The sequence below is a fragment of the Geotrypetes seraphini genome, chromosome 1, assembly GCF_902459505.1.
Source record: "Geotrypetes seraphini chromosome 1, aGeoSer1.1, whole genome shotgun sequence".
Lineage (NCBI taxonomy): Eukaryota > Metazoa > Chordata > Amphibia > Gymnophiona > Dermophiidae > Geotrypetes > Geotrypetes seraphini.
The window spans coordinates 146004034-146024205 of NC_047084.1; the positions used below are offsets into that span (position 1 = coordinate 146004034).

At 46.4% G+C, this 20172-nt stretch overlaps 1 protein-coding gene across 3 annotated transcripts in view; it reads right to left on the minus strand.

The window, feature by feature from the left end:
- Positions 1–20172, minus strand: part of MAML3 (mastermind like transcriptional coactivator 3) — a 631052-nt gene that overhangs the window by 303121 nt on the left and 307759 nt on the right. The window contains exon 2 of one of the 3 annotated variants that reach the window (XM_033939566.1): positions 3924–4085. The exons of the other annotated variants lie outside the window; for them this stretch is intronic. The gene's annotated coding sequence lies outside the window, so the exon portion shown is untranslated. The remainder of the gene's footprint in view (positions 1–3923; positions 4086–20172) is intronic. 3 annotated transcript variants of the gene reach the window in all.

Sequence of the window (20172 nt, forward strand, 5' to 3'; positions counted from 1 at the left end):
CGTTCTGAGTTCCCCTGGGAGAACAGTATCGAAAATTGAATAAATAGTGCGAGACGTTTCAGCCTCTGATAACCAGAGCTGGTATTGTGACATCATAATGCCTCATTCCACCAATGCCTGAGAGCCAATCTCATCAGTGATGTCACAATGGCTTCATTGTCCTATACTTGGCTTATCTCTACTGCATTTTTATTTCTAGGGTGGCGCAGTGGTTAAAGCTACAGCCTCAGCACCCTGTGGTTGTGGGTTCAAACCCGCGCTGCTCCTTGTGACCCTGGGCAAGTCACTTAATCCCCCCATTGCCCCAGGTACATTAGCTAGATTGTGAACCCACTAGGACACACAGGGAGAAATGCTTGAATACCTGAATAAATTCATGTAAACCGTTCTGAGCTCCCCCTGGGAGAACAGTATGGAAAATTGAATAAATAAAACAAAATAAATTATAAACTCAACTTCTCCATGTTACTACTATTTATTATTTCTATAGTGCTACCAGATGTACGCAGTGTTGTACGTTAAACACACAAGAGACAGTCCCTGCTCAATAGAACTTACAATCTAATTATGACTAAGGTTACCAGACGTCCGGATTCCCCCGGACTTGTCCTTCTTTTGAGGACGTCTCGGGGTCCGGACAGCTTTTCAAAACCCGGCACTTTGTCTAGGTTTTGAAAAGCCTCCTCAAATCGCATCGGGCAGGGAGGAAGTCCGCACGTGTGCGGGGCCACGCAATGACGTCACGCGCACATGCGTGTGACGTCATCGCATGCGCGGACTTCCTCTCTGCCCGACAAGAGCAGGCAGTGGGGGTGGGGCTAGGGTGGGCCTGGGGGCGGGATTAGGGTGTTACAGGGTGGGGGATGGGCGGAACTGGGTGGGCCTGAGGGGTCCAGATTTTCCGACTGGAAAATCTGGCAACCCTAATTATGATAAACAGGACAGAAGGGTGAATCTATACACGCTGCTCAGGCAGGGAATTATAAAGGGGTGGAATGGGAGAACTCCTTGAAGGGCTGGGCCTTAAGCTGAGCACGTGCTACGCACTGAACCATGAGAGAAACTCCCCAATATCCGGACCATGAGGGAAACTCCCCAATATCCGGACCATGAGGGAAACTCCCCAATATCCGGACCAAGAGGGAAACTCCCCAATATCCAGACCATGAGGGAAACTCCCCAATATCCGGACCATGAGGGAAACTCCCCAATATCCAGACCATGAGGGAAACTCTCCAATATCTAGACCATGAGAGAAACTCCCCAATATCCGGACCATGAGAGAAACTCTCCAATATCCAGACCATGAGAGAAACTCCCCAATATCCAGACCATGAGAGAAACTTCCCAATATCCGGACCATGAGAGAAACTCCCCAATATCCAGACCATGAGAGAAACTCTCCAATATCCAGACCATGAGAGAAACTCCCCAATATCCGGACCATGAGGGAAATTCCCCAATATCCAGACCATGAGAGAAATTCCCCAATATCCGGACCATGAGAGAAAATCCCCAATATCCGGACACTCTATTTTCAGATTTAAGCTTTGCGGGAACAATTCATACCGCTTCAAGAGAAAAGTTTGAGCTGTAGGGTGGGAGAGGGTGTCATGGCTGCCTACTAAAATACACTAAGGCAGTGTTCTGCAAAACTTTGCAAAGTTTAGCTCTCCCCTGCTCAAAACACTAGTTTTTCCATTTTTTTTTTTCAATATTACGCTTTGCAGGTCCTGCGATTAAAGTTTTGCCAAACCAAACATCTCACGCACTGCCTCCCCTTCCCAGTGATGGCGAACGTTTTAGAGACCGAGTGCCCAAACTGCAACCCAAAACCCACTTATCGCAAAGAGGCAACACGGTAATTTAACCTGAATACTGAGGTTTTAGTTTAGAAAAAAACAACTCATACATTAACATCTTTTGTCTTAAAAGAAAACCACAATAAATACTAAAGAAATGGATATTCCCTGAATCAACAATCTGCTCCCCTCTGCTCCGCCACGCTGTGAGCTATGCTCCCCTCCAACCTAGCCCCTCTCCAACCCCACCACGGGAATCACCTTTGCCAGAGACTCAACAAGCTGCTGTCCGCGCCGCACCCTCACGCCCCATGTGAGCCGCTCGCCTTACCCCAGACAGGGGAGGGATGAAGCGCTCCCACTGAGCTGCTGGGCAGAGGGGTGGGTGATGTGAGAAATGTCCTCAGGTGCATGTGGAGGGGGGGGAGGGGAGCAGTCAGGCCCCACGTCACCTCTGGCTTTCTAGTAATGAACTCCGGCAAACTCTGTGCTGGGGCAACGACAAACGTGCCCACAAAGAGGGCCACCAATGGCATAGCCACCAATGGCCTAGTCCACCAATAGATTAGCCACCAATGACCTAGTCCATGCCATCCCGTTTGAGAACCACTCATTAAAGAAATCTCCAAGGTAGGTACAGAGAATAGATAGATCCTGCAATATTCACAACTTTTTTTATGTTCCCCTGAAGCTCAGACCTGTTTACAGCCCCACGAGGACCGGCATTTCAGATGCCTTTAAGTCACAGTGTCCAAGTGGGACTTTCCTAATCTGCTCTGTGATGCCACCTTACATCTGTGCCACATGCCAAGACCCACCTTCCACTGCACCACAAAATCCTTTCGCTTAGGAATAGCTGCAGTTGTATGCATAACGTTTCACTTCTCCCGATCGGGCAGCTCACAGCTCTAAGCATTAGATCCTCCTCACTGCAGCTCAGATCCTCTCAAAAACAAATCTCTTTTCAGCCGGTTTTTGGCTTAGGTTTGAAAGATGTGTTCAGGATGGTTACTCCCTGGCCTTTTGGCTAAGAATGAGAAGCCCTACAGCAGGAGGTGGAGGGGGCTAACACCCTGCCAGCTGACCCCACCCACTGGGGACACAATAAAGTTATGACTATTGACAAAGCAGGAGGTTTTAACACCTCTGCTTTGGAAAAGTCAGCTACAGAAATCTCTCTCTCTCCCCCCTCTCTCTGTAGAGAATGTCTGCAGTCATTGCAGTTCATAGTTTGAAGATGGTCAGCTTAGTGAACAAACATATTCTTTGTATTAATAGTCCATTCCCACTGCACAATAACACAAAATGGGGGTTGGGGAGGTAGGAGGGAAGGGAGATTAGGGCTGACACACAGTCATTATTAATCGCAATTTAAAAATGTAATCACAATTAATAATCATAAACCTGCCCACCTTCCTTGCTTCCCTTCTCCCCGCTAGTTCCAGCATCTCTCCTTCCCAGACCTGACCACCGATCCTGACCCTCCCTACACCCCAGCACTGGCACTCTTTTACTATTCCAAATCAATCTTTGGCCCCACAGCCAGTGGCAGTCCTATTGAAAGGCTGCATCGGGCCTTCCCTCTGACCTGGCCCACTCCCTTCTGATGTTAACTTCCTTCCTGTTTTGAGAAAGAGGCTGGCTAGGTCAGAGGGAAGGCCTGTGCAGGCTGCCTTTCAAAAGGGCTGCCGATGGCTGCAAGGCCAAAGATTGATTTGGAAAGGTAAAGAGTGACATTGTGGGAGTGCGGGGGTAGGTACAGCAGTCAGGTCTAGGAGGGAGGGAGAGAGGAATTAAGAGAGTTGGATCTGGTTTAGAGGGCGGGAGAGAACCGGATAGGGGGAGATTGAGTTGAAGCTGGGTGGGGGGGGAGAAAGAGAGAATTGGACTTGGGGAAGAGAGAGAAAGCGGGGGGATTGGACCAGAGGAAGGGAAGGAGAGGGAGACAAAAAGAGAACTGAACCTGGGGGAAATGAGGGAAAGAGAGTGAGAGAACTGAACCCGGGGAGAGGGAGAAAGGAAGATATTAGGGCTCCTCCTCCTCCAAGCTCAGGCCCTCTCCAAAGCTGCATTATGTGTTCAATGGCTCGTGGGGGTAAGTAAAAGAGATTAGGTTCTCACCTTGATAATATCTTTTCCAGTAGATAAAGAAAATATGCTGAACCGTAGGGTAGTCCATTTGTGTTCACGAACATACTGCAGAAGATGTCAAGAGCAGCTTTTTAACTCCTTCTCCACGATCTCTGCTGCCCCCTTCAATTCGTACCAAAGCCAGCAACAATCCTACAGAAGAAGACAAGAAAAGGAGGAGTACAGAGAATTCCTCGGAACCAGGTGGCTGATCTGCTCAGATGTGTTCAAAACAATCACTGAAGATACAGTAATGTAGCTAAAACAGCAACAAACCTCTGAGAGGAACAAGAATGTAAGAAAATACAAGTTAAGCAAAAAAATAAAACCAGACTGAACATTTATGGAACTCAACCTCCCTTGTAACCCTATATGCAGACTCTTTATGATCTAATAGTCTGACTGACAGCAAAATCTTAGTTATGCAGCTAAACATTAAACTTGAGTCAGAAACTAGGCACATCAGATAAACGGCTGGGCGGGGTGGGGTTCAGCGTACCATTCCTATCTACTGGAAAATGTTATACCTGATGTGTTAATTCTGTAATAGTGTATTATCATGTGATAGCTTTATGGTGAATGTTTAAGGACATTTATTTTAGGAGATAAGTAGAATAAAAATGCCAAAATTAAAATGATGATCATCAGTTCGTGTCCTCCACCCTTGCTCTTTAAAGTAGGAGCAGATCAAATGAAAAAAGAAAAAAAAAAAAAAAAAAAGTAGATACAAGTGGAACGCACTTGTCATCGCTGCCTTTGAAGGAAATCCTCCTTACACCGTACTAAACTCATCTTCTCATTCTGCAACAAATGCGAACGTTATCGAAAATAGTAGCAAGGATTCCACTTGAAAAATAACCCTCCCAGGAAAATATCCTTTTCAAAAAGGAAAATGTGGCTGCAATGCTATAATTAAGCTCCCATCCTGACAGTAGGGGCCTGGAGTTTCTTTCCGAATATAGCAAGAAGCCTCTTTGTCGCACTGCCCCCCCTTGCTCTCTTCAGCGACAAAGAAGTTAGTCACCCCTACGCCAGACGGCATTCATCAGGACTTTCTCTCTCTCTCTCTGATAACCTCTGTAAAATCCCTGATTCGGAGAGCGTGAGCACTAGTGAATCCTCTCCTAGCAGCAGTGGTTAAGGAGAGTCATCATTACACTCCTTGGCTATCTCGAGGATGGACACACTGAGGGTGGTAGCCTCGAGGATGGACACACTGAGGGTGGTAGCCTCGAGGATGGACACACTGAGGGTGGTAGCCTCGAGGATGGACACACTGAGGGTGGTAGCCTATAATAGCCATCATTAAGTGGGAGGTGTGCAACCTTCATTTTGTATCTAGGAATTCAAATGCCGTTTTAATTCAATACAATCTGTCATTTTGTGATTCCATAATAGAAAAAAAAAAAAACCCCAACTAATCAGGGACAGGGAAATGTTTTCAGTGTTTTGAAAGCTCGTAAACTTCAAAAAAAATAAAATAAAATAAAACCCTGCCTGCACTATATAAAGTAATTTACTTATATACTCTCTCAAACAGTATAGTTTTCACTCCTTTTCAAAATTGGTTCACATTGTGAGAGTGTGTGGAGCAGTGGTTAGAGCTAAAGCCTCAGTACCCTGAGGCTGTGGGTTCAAATCCCACACTGCTCCTTGTGATCCTGGGCAAGTCACAATCCTCCATTGCCCCAGGTATATTAGAACTGAAGTATTCTTTAAACCCACTGGTAATATATTCTACAATACAGGCAGTCCCCGGGTTAAGCTCTGTCTTTTTTAATCGTTCTTAAGTTGAATTTGTATGTAACTCGGATCCTGTACAGTACACAGTCTATAAGAACTTTAAACATTAAAGAAAGAGTCCTCAAAACAAAGTACTGTAGTTTAAATCAATGTTCTTCAACCACCGGTCCATGGACCGGTAACGGTCTGCAAAAATTTCTTGCCGGTCCGTGAAGGATTTGGGTCTTCACAAACTACACATTAGGCAGGAAGAGAGGCTGCGGTGCTGTCGCCAGCTGCCTTGCAACTTCCTGTTGCTGTTGCGTATGCCGGGACTGCTGCCTCCTGCTTTCGCCGGGTCTCCTGCCTCCTGCCGCGTATGTCTCCGCACCTCCAGACCAGCAGCGGCAGCTCTGTGTGCTTTTAACTTCGGCACATAGCTGCTCTTAAGCAGTCGATGATGCAATGTGAGCCGGCCTACCAAAAGCCCCAAGGCTGCCTCATGAAACCGCAGCTAAACTACTGTTTAAGGGCAGCTGTGTGCCGAAGTTAAAAGCACAAAGAGCTGCCACTAGGCTAAAGAGAGGAAACATTTGCTGGAGAGGGAAGGAGGGGAGGGAAGGGAGAAGGGGTAGTCCTGGACATGGGAGGAGGGAAAGGGAAGAGAGTTACTGTTGGATAAGAGGAGGAGGGAAGGGAGAAGGGGTACTCCTGGACAGGGGAGGAAGGAATATAGGAAGGAAGCAGCTGGTAGGGAGATGAGAAGAGGGGAAGGAGTTAGGATGGAATGGAGAGATCAGACGAGGGAAAGAGGAGAAACAGAGGAATGAGAAAGTAGAGAGAGATTGATGTTGGGAAGGGGGTCAAAAGAGAAATAAGGAGAGAGGGACAAAGATGCTAGATCTGGTATAGGAGAGATAAAAATGAGAGCAGGATGAATCATGTAAAAAGGAGAGAGGGGGGCACAGGCTGGATCGAAAGGGGAGAGGGGCATAGAAAGAAGGCAGATACCATATGAAAAGGGGAGATGCTGGATTGAAGAGACAGAGGGCAAACGCTGGATGGAAGAGAGTGAAAAGCAGAAACCAGAGACGACAAAAGGTAGAAAAAATAATTTTATTTTTATCTTGTGATTAGAATATATCACATTTGAAATATGTATCCTGCTAGAGCTGGTGTTTGACATAACTGGGGGCAGTTGCCCTAGTTGCACTCCCCTAACACTATTCCTGTCATGTGTGACTGCGGTATTCTGTTAGCATGATATTTCTGTGGAGCATTCTGTAATATTTTGGCTTATTCAGTTTTCTTAATAGTAGAGAAGATATATGTGAAGGGGAGGAGAGACAGGGGTTTTGTTGATCCTTGCTCTGTATTATGTGTATTTATAAAATGACAATTGTACAGAATATTGTTTCTTTTTATACTTTAATAAAATACATTCAATATAAAATCATAAATATCTGAGGCTTGTGCGGATGGGATCATGATGGTTTGCGGGACCGAGCTCACAGGGACGGGGCGGAGATGGTTTTTTAAAAAAAAATTTCAGTCTTAGTAGTTTGCCAGTCTACAAAATAATTATTTTATTTCCGCCGGTCCATAGGTGTAAAAAGGTTGAAGAACACTGGTTTAAATAGAACGAAAAGATAGGAGGTTTACACTTACTTTTGTTCTTTATCCGTCCCACTGTTCCCTCTCCACCGCCACCACATCCAACATTTCTCCCTCTCACCTCTCTCTTCTCCATTCATCTGTACCTCAGGCCTCTCCCTCCCTATGCCCAACAATTCGCCTCTTATCCTCGTCTATTTCTTATCTTCACTATAGGAAACAACTCAAGACTTTCTTGTTCTTAAGTTTCTTGGTAATATTAATGTATCCATCGTTTTGAATTATGTTTTCTAGTTAAACTTTTTTAACCGCATTGAACTTTAAGGTAATCTAATCTAATCTAATCCTTAGGTTTGTATACCACATCTTCTCCACGTTCGTAGAGCTCGGTAGGTAATCGCTGTTTAGAAATAAATTCTTATGTTATTTCTCCATGTGCACTGTCTCTCTTTTCCTCTCACTCAGGCACCCATGCCCAACAATTCTGCCTTTCTATTCCCTCCCCCACCTCAACATCTCTTTCTTTCCCTTATTCCCTCCATTGTTCCATCTTATCTCTCAAGTTCATGATCCCTCCCTCCTTTCTTCTTTCATTTCATCCTCTGTCCGAAGTTTATGCTCCCTCCCTTCCTTCTGTGTTCCAACACGACCCTGCTTCTCCCTTACTGTGCCAACGTGCCCGTTTTTCCTCCCTTCTGGTGCAAACGCGACCCTCATTGTCTTTCCCTCCGTTCTGCATCCCAAATTCATGCCTTCTATGGGCGTTTACCTTCTCTGCCCAACTCCCTCTTCCCATCGCAGTTCTCTTTGCGTGAAAAATCGATCCACTTGTACCCGTTCTACTCCACTCAGGATTTTGTAGACTTCAATCCTATCTGCCCTCAGCCGTCTCTTTTCCAAGCTGAAGAGCCCTAACCGTTTTAGTCTTTCCTCACACGAGAGGAGTTCCGTCCCCTTTACCGTCTTGGTCGCTCTTCTTTGAACCTTTTCTAGCGCCGCCATATCTTTCTTGAGATAAGGAGACCAGAACTGAACGCAATACTATTTCTATATAACAACGCAATTCAGCAAGTCACAACAGTGCATTGGAAAAAAAAAAATTACATGTGCCATTAAGAAAATACACGATCAAATAGCATGGGTTTTACCATTTTCCTGAACTGCAAAACATGCGATGCCTTTTTTTATCTCAATAAGCAATGCATTCCAAAACATTGGGTCCTTGAACGGTCAACATGGTTTTACGAAAAGCTGAGAGTCTGACCATATTCATGGACAGCACTTCCAGGTACATCTTATCCATGGACTGTAACATCCGGTTCATTGACAACGGCGCGAAAGACAAAGGCGCGCCCGGACAATTGAGCGCAGCGCGGAGGCGTGCGCATCTCTAAATTACTGGTTTTAGGGCTCTGACGGGGGGTTTTGTTGGGGAACCCCCCCACTTTACTTAATAGACATCGCGCCGGCGTTATGGGGGGTTTGGGGGGTTGTAACCCTCCACATTTTACTGTAAACTTAACTTTTTCCCTAAAAACAGGGAAAAAGTGAAGTTTTCATTAAAATGTGGGGGGTTACAACCCCCCAAACCCCCCACAATGCCCCCAAAACGTGACGCGATGTCTATTAAGTAAAGTGGGGGGGTTCACCCCCACGCCCCCCCGTCGGAGCCCTAAAAACAGTAATTTAGAGCGGCGCGCGCCTCCGTGCTGCGCTCAATTGTCTGGGCGCGCCTTTATCCCGGCGCGCTTTTGACCTGACACCGTAACATCCGTCCATGTAACAAAGAATTCACCACCATCGGACAATTGTGATTTAAAAGCTTAAAAAATTAGACAAAGAGCCTTAAATTCCACGCGTGAACCAACTGGCTGCCAGCCAGAGCGGATTCCGTAAAATTGGGGCGATACGATCAAATTTCAAAGCTTTCACGATAATCCGTGCCGCGTGATTTTGAGCGAGTTGCAGAACCTGAATCAAACACGAAGGAGGCGCCGTACTGTGAGCAGCCCTGCATTATGCCAGACCTGCCCCTGCTATCTTCCACTGCAAAATACATGTAGGCATATTGGGGCCCTTTTATTAAAGTGCGCTGATTTATCGTGCGCCAAAGATTAACGCGCGAAAAATGCTAAGGCGCCCATAGAATATAATGGATGCCTTAGCATTTAGTGTGCGCTAATCAGTTAGCATGCCTCAGCAGTGATGTCACAATGGCTTGATTAGAATGTCAACTTCAGCAATTGCAACCTATACCAGGTGGACTTTACAGTCTATGACCCAGAAATATAAAAAAAAGGAGACAAGTTAATTTAATCATGTATTTTTAATGAGAATAACTAATGGTCAGATTGGATGGACCGTCCAGGTCTTTATCTGCCATCATTTACTATGTTACTATGTTACCTGCTTTTAAGATCATTCACGGCATCCTTCCTCCCTTAATCCCACTATCTTAAAACTACCGTATTTTCTCGCATATAACGCGCGCATTATACGTGGTTTTTCCATACCGCGCTCACCCTTGCGCGTTATACGCGTGAGCGCGTTGTACAAAAATTTTTTTTACATAGTTCCCCCCCCCACGTCTGATTCACCCCCCCGCAGGACCGCTCGCACCCCCACCCCGAAGGACCGCTCGCACGCACCCGCACCCCCACCCCGAAGGACCGCTCGCACCCCCACAGCCTCCCAACCCCCCCCCCCCCCATCATGTAGAAGCTCCTACCGGTGTCCTGCTGCTTCCTCTTGGCGGTCCCGACACGATCGGGGCAAGAGGGAGCTCAAGCCCTCTTGCCCCAGCCAACCACGGCACCCCCGACACGATCGGGGCAAGAGGGAGCTCAAGCGTAATGTAGTGCGGGGTGGGGGTAGGGGGTCGCCGTGGCCAGGAGGGTTTGGGCTCCCTCCTGGCCCGAACAACTAGCGGGGGGGGGGGGTTCGCAAGAGCCAGGAGGACTTGGGCTCCCTCCTGGCCCGATATTGTCGGGGAGTTGGGGAGTCGGCGGGGCAAGAGGGCTTGGGCTCCCTTTTGCCCCGATCGTGTCGGGGAGTCGGGGGGGGCAAGAGGGCTTGAGCTCCCTCTTGCCCCGATCGTGTCGGGGGTGCCGTGGTTGGCTGGGGCAAGAGGGCTTGAGCTCCCTCTTGCCCCGATCGTGTCAGGGGTGCCGCGGTTGGCTGGGGCAAGAGGGCTTGAGCTCCCTCTTGCCCCGATCGTGTCGGGGAGTCGGGACCGCTAAGAGGAAGCAGCAGGACACCGGTAGGAGCTTCTACATGATGGGGGGGTCGGGAGGCTGTGGGGGTGCGAGCGGTCCTTCAGGGTGGGGGTGCGGATGTGGGTGGAAGTGCGTGCGAGCGGTCCTTCGGGGTGGGTGGTGCGGGTGCCTGCGAGCGGTCCTTCGGGGTGGGGGTGCGAGCGGTCCTGGGGGGGGGGTGAATCGGACATCGGGGGGGGGCATCAGGCTTTCAGGGTGGGGATAGGACTTCAAGGGGGAGAGGAGAGTCGGGCGGGCGAAAGGAGAGTCGGGGTGGCCAGAGGAGAGTCGGGGCGGGTGAAAGGAGAGTCAGGCGGCGACGGGAGAGTCGGGCAGCATGCGCGGTATACGGGTGTGCGCGGTATATAAAAATTTCTGTACATAAATGTGTGTTTTTTGCGCGCTATACCCGTGTGCGCGTTATCTATGTGAAAATACGGTACTCGAGTCCTGACTCTACCAGACCCGCCCAAAGGTATAAATTATCCTTCCCCTCTCTACACGGTATTCGCTTTGCAGGCAAACTGGGAAAATCCCTTCTCTTCAGAATCACAGGTCTTTGGAACTAAACTAAACTAAACTAAGCCTTAAGTTTATATACCGCATCATCTCCACGAAAGTGGAGCTTGACACGGTTTACAAAGCATAAAAATATAGGAAGAGAGAGGAGAAGGATTTACAAAAGCATGTAAAAAGAGGGGATGTAAACAGGAGAAGAGATGTTATATGCTAGAGAAAAGCCAGGTTTTCAGTTGTTTTTGGAATGGTTGGAGGGAGCCCAGGTTCCGCAGCGGGACAGTGAGATCGTTCCAAAGGCCCGTGATTTTGGAGAGGAGGGATCTTCCCAGTTTTCCTGCGTGGAGGATGCCGTGTAGAGAGGGAAAGGATAGTTTATGTTTGTGGGCTGATCTGGTGGTAGCAGGCGTCAGGGCGAGGAAGGATAGAGGGATTAGGGGCGGAAGGATGCCATGAATGATCTTGAAAGCCAGGCAGGAGCATTTGAAATGAATTCTGGGAAGTACTGGGAGCCAGTGAAGGTTGGTTTCAAGTTTCAAGTTTATTAAGTTTATTAGGATTTGATATACCGCTTATCAAGGTTATCTAAGCGGTTTTTACAATCAGGTACTCAAGCATTTTCCCTATCTGTCCCGGTGGGCTCACAATCTATCTAAAGTACCTGGGGCTATAGAGGACTGAGTGACTTGCCCAGGGTCACAAGGAGCAGCGCAGGGTTTGAACCCACAACCCCAGGGTGCTGAGGCTGTAGATCCAACCACTGCGCCACACACTCCTCCTTGGTAAGTAGTGGGGAGACATGGTCAGATTTGCGTTTAGCAAAAATCAGCTTGGCCGCAGTATTCTGGATAAGCTGGAGTCTGCGAAGACTTTTTTTTGTTAGGCATAAATAGATGGCATTACAATAATTAGAATTAGTCTGCCGAGAAAAAAAGCGAGGGGGCGGTCTGGCTATCCTAGTGAAAAACAACCTTACCATTACAGTCCTAGACAAACACTCCACCCCCCAATCAGACCTGCTTGCCTGTCAACTCTCCAGTAACTCACTCAAAGATACCCTAACTTGCATCCTCTGCTACATCGTTCCAGGAAAATGGAATACCACAAAACATGATCTTGAAGATTTCATCTTCCGGAACTCATTAACCTCAACACACAACCTGCTTCTTGGCGACATAAATCTCCACCTAGAAGACAGCTCCTCCAAACAAGCTGAAGGCATAATCTCATACCTCAATGCACTCTCCTACCAAATTCTGTATCCGCAACCCACACACGAAAAAGGCCACCAACTCGATATTGCAGCTTACATGGCCCAACACCCCCATACACCTAACATTCATATCACCAATGGGGCTTGGCACCCCTCTCTATGGTCAGACCACTTCAAATTCACCTTCAACATCAACTGGACACAAAGCACAAGCAAACACGAAACCCACAAAACCACCTTCAAAACCCGACCAAAAATCGACCCCTCTACCTTCTGGACCACAGTAGACCCCGCAATCGCCTCCATAGACCACAAAGTATTCATTCGCCAGTGGCGCTCCCTGAGCGAAACAACCCTGAATGGACTAGCCCCAGAAAAGACAAAACACAAACTTTGCAGATCCTCTGACAAATGGTTCGACACAGAACTTCTTCAACTAAAAAGACACTGTAGACAACTCGAAAGAGTATGGCAAAAAAAGAACCAAGAACTAACCAAAGTAGCTTGGAGAAACCTAATAAAACAATACAAAGCCAAACTTAAAGAAAAACGAAGAGCTTACTACTCCAAACTAATAGGCACAGAATCCATAGACACAAAGAAACTCTTCCAACTTGTGAAAAGCCTCACAGACACTCAGCCATTCCTAGCCACTCAAGGAATCCAACCTCCAACGGCCACCCAACTAGCAGACCACTTCAAGAACAAGATCGCTACCATCAGAGCCTCCTTCTCCAATTCACCGACCCTCCTAGAAGAGATCATAATAAACCCAACAACTGATGAAGCCACTGCAGCCGACAGACACTGGTCCAACTTTAAAAAGGTGCAATGGTGGGACTTTAACCAACTCTACAATAAATATAGTCGAGCCTCATGCGACCTGAATAATTGCCCCTCATATTTACTAACAAATGCCTCCCCCAAATTTAGAGCTTGCCTATTGCAATGGATCCAAACAACGCTCACGGAAGGCCAATTCCCACAAGACCTAGGAGAAATCATAGTCACTCCAATACTGAAAGACCACAAAGGACCAATAGACACCCCTTCCAACTACCGACCCATAGCCTCTATTCCATTTTATGTTAAACTAATAGAAGGTCTGGTTGCCCAATACCTCACCAACTACCTTGAAGACCACAACCTACTCCACCCAACTCAATCAGGGTTCAGATCCAACCACAGCACTGAGACACTGCTAGCCTCCCTTCTAGATACAGCCCGACAACACCTTAGCAAAGGAAGAAGGATGCTGATAATTCAACTAGACCTCTCAGCCGCATTTGACCTGGTTGACCACAGTATACTTCTTCAGATATTAGAAGCAATAGGGATCTCAGGCGGAGTATACAATTGGTTCCAAGGATTCCTCAAAACAAGAACATACAGAGTAAAAACAAAAGATCTAATATCGGAAACCTGGACCAATCCCTGCGGAGTACCTCAAGGTTCACCACTCTCACCCATGCTCTTCAATGTCTTCATCGCCTCCCTTGGTACCCTATTAGACAAACTCGAAGTAACCTCATTCAGCTATGCAGACGATATAACCATACTCCTTCCCTTTGACTCACAAGACCCCACTACAACAGATAACCTGGTAAAAACCCTAGAAATAGTGGAAAACTGGATGACAGAACACAAACTGAAGCTCAATCCAGACAAAACTAAATTTCTACTGCTTGAAAAAGACAAAACCCCTTCGATAACAGAACTAGAAATAAAAACCACCAAATATCCTATACAGACCACTCTCAAACTCCTTGGAGTAACAGTAGATAGATGTTGCACTCTTCAGGTGCAAATCAACAAAATCACACAAAAAGCATTCTTTACCATGCGCAACCTTCGCAAAATTAGAAAATTCTTCGGCAAAGAACAATACAGACTCATAGTTCAATCCCTAGTCCTAAGTCTACTGGACTATTGCAATATCCTCTACCTTCCTTGTCCCACCTACCTAATAAAACAACTACAGACTGTCCAGAACACTGCCCTCAGACTGATCTATTCCCTTCGAAAATTTGACCACATCACCAACGCCTTCCTAGATTCACACTGGCTTCCAATACAAGCCCGCATCCAATTTAAGCTATATTGCATAATATTCAAAACATTAAACGGAACGGCACCCTCCCACTTAAACAACCGCCTAAATAGGAACCTCTATTCCAGACAAAGGAGAACCCAGTCCCCTTTCTCCTACCCCCCTTATAAAGGAACTAAGCGCAAAAAGATGTACGACAACCTACTAGCAACACATGCAGCTAAATTGGACCCCTCCATCACCAACCTACTGACAGCTTCAACTGACCTCAAAGCTTTTCGAAAAGAAATCAAAACCATACTATTCAAGAAATACATTCTAATTTCCTAACCCCACTCCTCTCCCCTCTCTCCCCTTCTTAGGATCCTCCCTTCAACATGTGATTTAGACCTAACGCCTTTAACTGTATTCCTCTTCCTGAAAACGTCCAGCTATCGTTTAGATGTATTAGGCCCTACGTCGTTAATTGTATTCCTATTCCTGGAAATGTCCAGTTATCTTTTTGTTGTAATCCGCTTAGAACTGCAAGGTACAGGCGGAATAGAAGTCATTAATGTAATGTAATGTAATGTAATAATCGAGTTTGGATAGGATGATGGATTGTACAAGGACGGTGAAATGTTTTTGGTGAAAATAGGACCTGACTTTCCTCAGCATGTGGAGGCTGAAAAAACAAGATTTTGCCAAGGAATTCAGGTGATCGTTGAGGGAAAGGGAGGAGTCGATAGTAACGCCGAGGACCTTGCTTGAGAACTCAAGGTGCAGAGCAGGGCCTGTGGGTAGAGTGAAGAGGGTGGGCAGGTGTGCTAATTTAGGGCCAAGCCAGAGTAATTTTGTTTTTGATTCATTTAATTTCATCTGTACAGAGAGGGACCAGGCGTGAAGTCTCATTATGCATGAAGTGATGTTCTCTTGGAGGTTTGTAAGGTTTTGATCTGTTTCGAGGAGGATAAGGATATCGTCTGCATATGTGGGGGGGATAGTTTGAGGAGCTTCAGGGAGGTCATATACATGTTGAAGAGAATAGGGGATAGGGGAGAGCCCTATGGGACACCACAGGATGGTGTCCATGAAGTGGATTTGGAGCCGTTTGTGTTGACAATGTAGGAACGAGCGCGAAGGAAGTTTGAGAACCACTTTAGGACAAAGGAGTCTATTCCTATCTCAGAAAGTTGGTAGATTAGTATGTCATGGTGCACGACGTCGAAAGCCGCGGAGAGATCGAACTGTAGGAGAACGGCAAATTTGTTTCGGGCGTGTATTTGTTGCACCTTTGAAATTAAGGAAACTAGGAGGGACTCGGTGCTGAAATTGAGCCTAAATCTGTATTGGTAGTGTTGGAGAATGGAGAATCTCTCTAGGTAAGAAGAGAGCTGAGTAGCGACTATGGTCTTTAGAAGTTTGTTAAAAGAGGTATGTTTGCTATGGGGCGGTAGTTCAATGGTAAGGAAGGGTCGAGATCGGCTTTTTTCAGGAGAGGGGATAAGGCAATGTGTCCCATTTCTGTGGAGAACAGGCCCGATAGTAAAGCTTTATTTATAAGATTAGTAAGGGAAGAGATGGCCTGCGCAGGGATGTTTTCTTAAAGATAGGATGGGAAGGGATCTAGGATGCACTTGCAGGATTTAAGTTTGAGGCAAAGTATAGAGATCTGGGTCTCGGATACAAGTTCGAATGTAGTCCATGATCTGTCAGCAGGGATAGGGTCGGAGTCTTTCAGGGGAAGAGAGTTATAGGAGATAGCTGGGAGGAGCGAACTCTTTATGGTAGTGATCTTCTCGTTGAAGAATTTGGCTAGGTCATTTGGAGATAGGAGGGGGGGAGGGGGTGGAGTTTTTTTTAGAAGTTAGGTTCCGCCAGATGTGGAACAGTGTACTGTTTTGGTTTTTTGACCTGGAGATTTTATCTCCATAGTAATTCTTCCTGGCTTTTTTTAGTACGGAGTTGTAGAATTTGATGTTTTCTCTCCATGATTGCCTATCTAGGAGGGATTTTGATTTTTTCCATTTCCGTTCTAGGGCCCGACATTTCTGTTTTAATTCCCTGTGGTAAGGGAGATACTAGGGAGCCTTATGAGAGTAGGAGATGGGTTTAGTGGCTAGAGGGGCAAGGGCATGGTACGTGGTTTCGGAAAGAGTCACCCAGTTGTGCCAGATTGAGTCTGGGTCCGTGTGATTGGGAAGAGGAGGGAGTTTGTTGAGAAACTGGGACCAGAATTAATTCACTTGAAATTTTTTTGCGGTAGGTGATGGAGTTTGTGGCACGGGTTGGGGTATCAAGGGCTGACATGAAGACAGGGAGGCAGAAAGAGCCTAGGAAGTGATCAGACCAGGGGACATGTTCCCAACGAGTCGGATCTGTGGATGTTTTGTGCTCAGTCAGGTCAAGAAAGCTAATGATATCAATGGAGTGCCTCTTTTCGTGGGTAGGGGTGGGCGGGGGAGCAGTGAAGCCTAAGGAAATGAGGAAATCTTTGAACTCAGTTGTGTCCTTGTTGGTGTTGTCGTCTAGGTGAAGGTTTATGTCACCAATGATCAGTAGTCTTTGGAATTTTAGATAGGCCTTTGTTATGGTCTCAAGAACAAAGTCGGAGGATTTATTCCAGGGGGTGGGTGGGCGGTAAATTAGCAGGATGCCTAATAGGTGGGGGCGAAGTTCGTCGTTTAGTGAGGCTAGCATGAATTCCAAGGAAGGATGACTGCCCTTTTCGAGCAACGACCTTACTACCCCGCTGCGGAACCTGGGCTCCCTCCAATTATTACGCAAGCAACTAAAAACCTGGCTTTTCACTAAAATGTAATTCTATCCCCCCTTACTCTTCTCTTCTATATATAAGTTCATGTAAACCTTTTTTTTTTCCTTCTCTTCCTATATTTTAAGTTCTTGTAAACCGTGCCGAGCTCCACAACATCCGTGGAGATGATGTGGTATATAAACTTAAGGTTTAGTTTAGTTTACCTGGCAGAAACCCAAAGAGTAGCAACATTCCAGAGCTGAGATTGTGATGTCATAATGCCTCATTCCACCAATGCCTAAGAGCCAACCTCAGCAGTGATGGCTTGATTAGAATGTCAACTTCAGCAGTTGGAACCTAGGACAATACCAGGTGGACATTACAGTCCATGATTTGGAGATATCAAAGAAGAGAAGTTAATTTACTTATGTATTTTTAATGAGAATAACTAATGGTAAGATTAGATGGACCATCTGCCATCATTTACATCATCATCTGTTTATCTGCCATCATTTACTAAGTTACCTGGCAGAAACCCAAAGAGTAGCAACATTCCAGAGCTGAGATTGTGATGTCATAATGCCTCATTCCACCAATGCCTAAGAGCCAACCTCAGCAGTGATGTCACAATGGCTTGATTAGAATGTCAACTTTAGAAGTTGAAACCTATGACAATACCAGACTTTACAGTCTATGGCCCAGAAATATCAAAGAGACAAGTTAATTGAATTATGTATTTTTAATGAATATAGCTAATGGGCAGACTGGATGGACCGTTTAGGTCTTTATCTGCCGTCATTTACTTCTAGAAAACGCCTCCCTTACCACTCTTCCAAACACAACTCTAGCCAAACTGCTTACACAACTTGATCTTAATTGGAAATGTTTGGTTCCTGCTGTTATGTTCAAACAAATTCACCAGATCCCGATTAGCGCCCACAATTAAAGCCATTAAGTCAGGAGACAGACAGCAGGTTCTTTCCCTGGTATTTGACAGAGCGGGTCTATTCTGCTTCCAGGTGACAGCTCTGTAATTATCAGTAATCAAGTAGTGTTTATGCTAGGTGTTGCATGTTTGCTTCCCGTGGCTTAGCCAGGAAATTATCTCTGTTGGTCACAAAACTGCAGAAACACACTGGAGGTCTGCAGAAATCTTCTTTTCAGAGTTTGCTTTTCAGGTTCCTGCGTTTTGAGCTGAGGCCCCTGAGTAGTTAGCCTGCATGGGGTTACCCTATGGCTCCAGAAAAAGGAGGATGGATTGAGACGTCCGGGTTTTAGTTGCATTGCTTTCAGCAGAAGTAAAACCCGGATGTCTCAATTCGTCCTCCTTTTTCTGGAGCCATAGGGTAACCCTAACTAACCTGCATGCAAGAATAATGTTTAGGAGTGACAAGGCACAGTTACATAGAAACATAGAATATGACGGCAGAAAAGGGCTGCAGCCCATCAAGTCTGCCCATGCTAATGACCCACCCCTAGACTTCACCCGGCTAGAGATCCCACATACATATCCCATTTCTTTTTAAAATCGAGCACGCTGCTGGCGTTAATCACCTGCAATGGAAGTTCATTCCAATGATCGACTACCCTTTCGGTGAAGAAATACTTCCTGGCGTCGCCATGAAATTGCCCGCCTTTGATTTTCAGCGGATGACCTCTTGTGGTTGAAGGTCCTTTAAGAAAGAAGATATCGTCTTCCACCTCGATGCGGCCCGTGATATATTTAAAAGTCTCAATCATGTCCCCCCTCTCTCTATGTTCCTCGAGCGAGTATAGTTGCAGTTTATTCAGTCTTTCCTCATATGGGAGGTTCTTGAGTCCCGAGACCATCCTGGTGGTCATTCGCTAAACCGACTCGATTCTCCGCACATCTTTTTGATAATGTGGTCTCCAGAATTGAACACAATATTCAAGATGAGGTCTCACCATGGATCTGTACAGGGGCATTATGACTTCGGGCCTCCGGCTGACGAAACCTCTACGGATGCATCCCACCATTTGTCTAGCCTTGGATGCAGCTTTCTCCACCTGCTTGGCAGTTTTCATGTCTTCACTAATGATTACTCCCAAATCACGCTCTGCCCTAGTTCTAGCTAAGGTCTCACCATTTAGAGTGTAAGTTCTTAACGGGTTTCTGCTGCCAAGGTGCATGACCTTACATTTTTGGGCATTGAAGCCTAGCTGCCAAGTCGAGGACCAATGTTCCAATAAGAGCAGGTCCTGTTCCATACTGTCGGGCAGGGTGCTGTTATCTACTATGTTGCATAGTTTGGCGTCGTCGGCGAATAGGGTTATTTTACCTTGAAGCCCTTGAGTCAGGTCTCTTATGTATATGTTGAAAAGGATCGGTCCCAAGACCGATCCCTGTGGCACTCCACTGGTCACCTCCGATGTATTGGAGGGGGTACCGTTAACCACTACCCTCTGGATTCTACCGCTTAACCAGTCATTGACCCATGTCGTCAATGTCACTCCCAGTCCCATTGAAGTCATCTTGCTCAACAATCTGCGGTGCGGGACGCTATCAAAAGCTTTGCTGAAGTCCAAGTACACGACGTCCAGAGACTTCCCCATATCCAGTTTCCTTGTAACCCAATCAAAGAAGCTGATCAGATTGGATTGACAGGACCTTCCCTTTGTGAATCCATGCTGGTGGGGATCCTGTAGATTCTCCTCAGTCAGGATCGTATCTAATTCGTGTTTAATAAGTCTTTCCATGAGTTTGCTCACTATTGAGGTGATACTCACCAGTCTGTAATTCGCAGCCTCCGTTCTGCAACCTTTTTTGTGCAATGGAATGACGTTAGCTGTTTTCCAGTCCATGGGGACTTTTCCGGTACTTAGGGAAAGACTGAACAGCACGGATAGCGGTTCCGCCAGGACATCACACAACTCCCTAAGAATCCTGGGGTGTAGATTGTCCGGTCCCATGGCTTTGTTCACCTTGAGTTTTGATAATTCGCCATGGACGCTGCTGGGTGTAAACTTGAAATTTTGAAACGGGTGTTCCGAGGTTTGCCTTGCCTGCAGTTGTGGACCGGTCCCCGGTGCCTCACAGGTAAAGACTGAGCAAAAGTATTCATTTAGTAGTTTGGCTTTATCAGAATCCGTTTCTGCATAGGTCCCGTCTGTTTTCC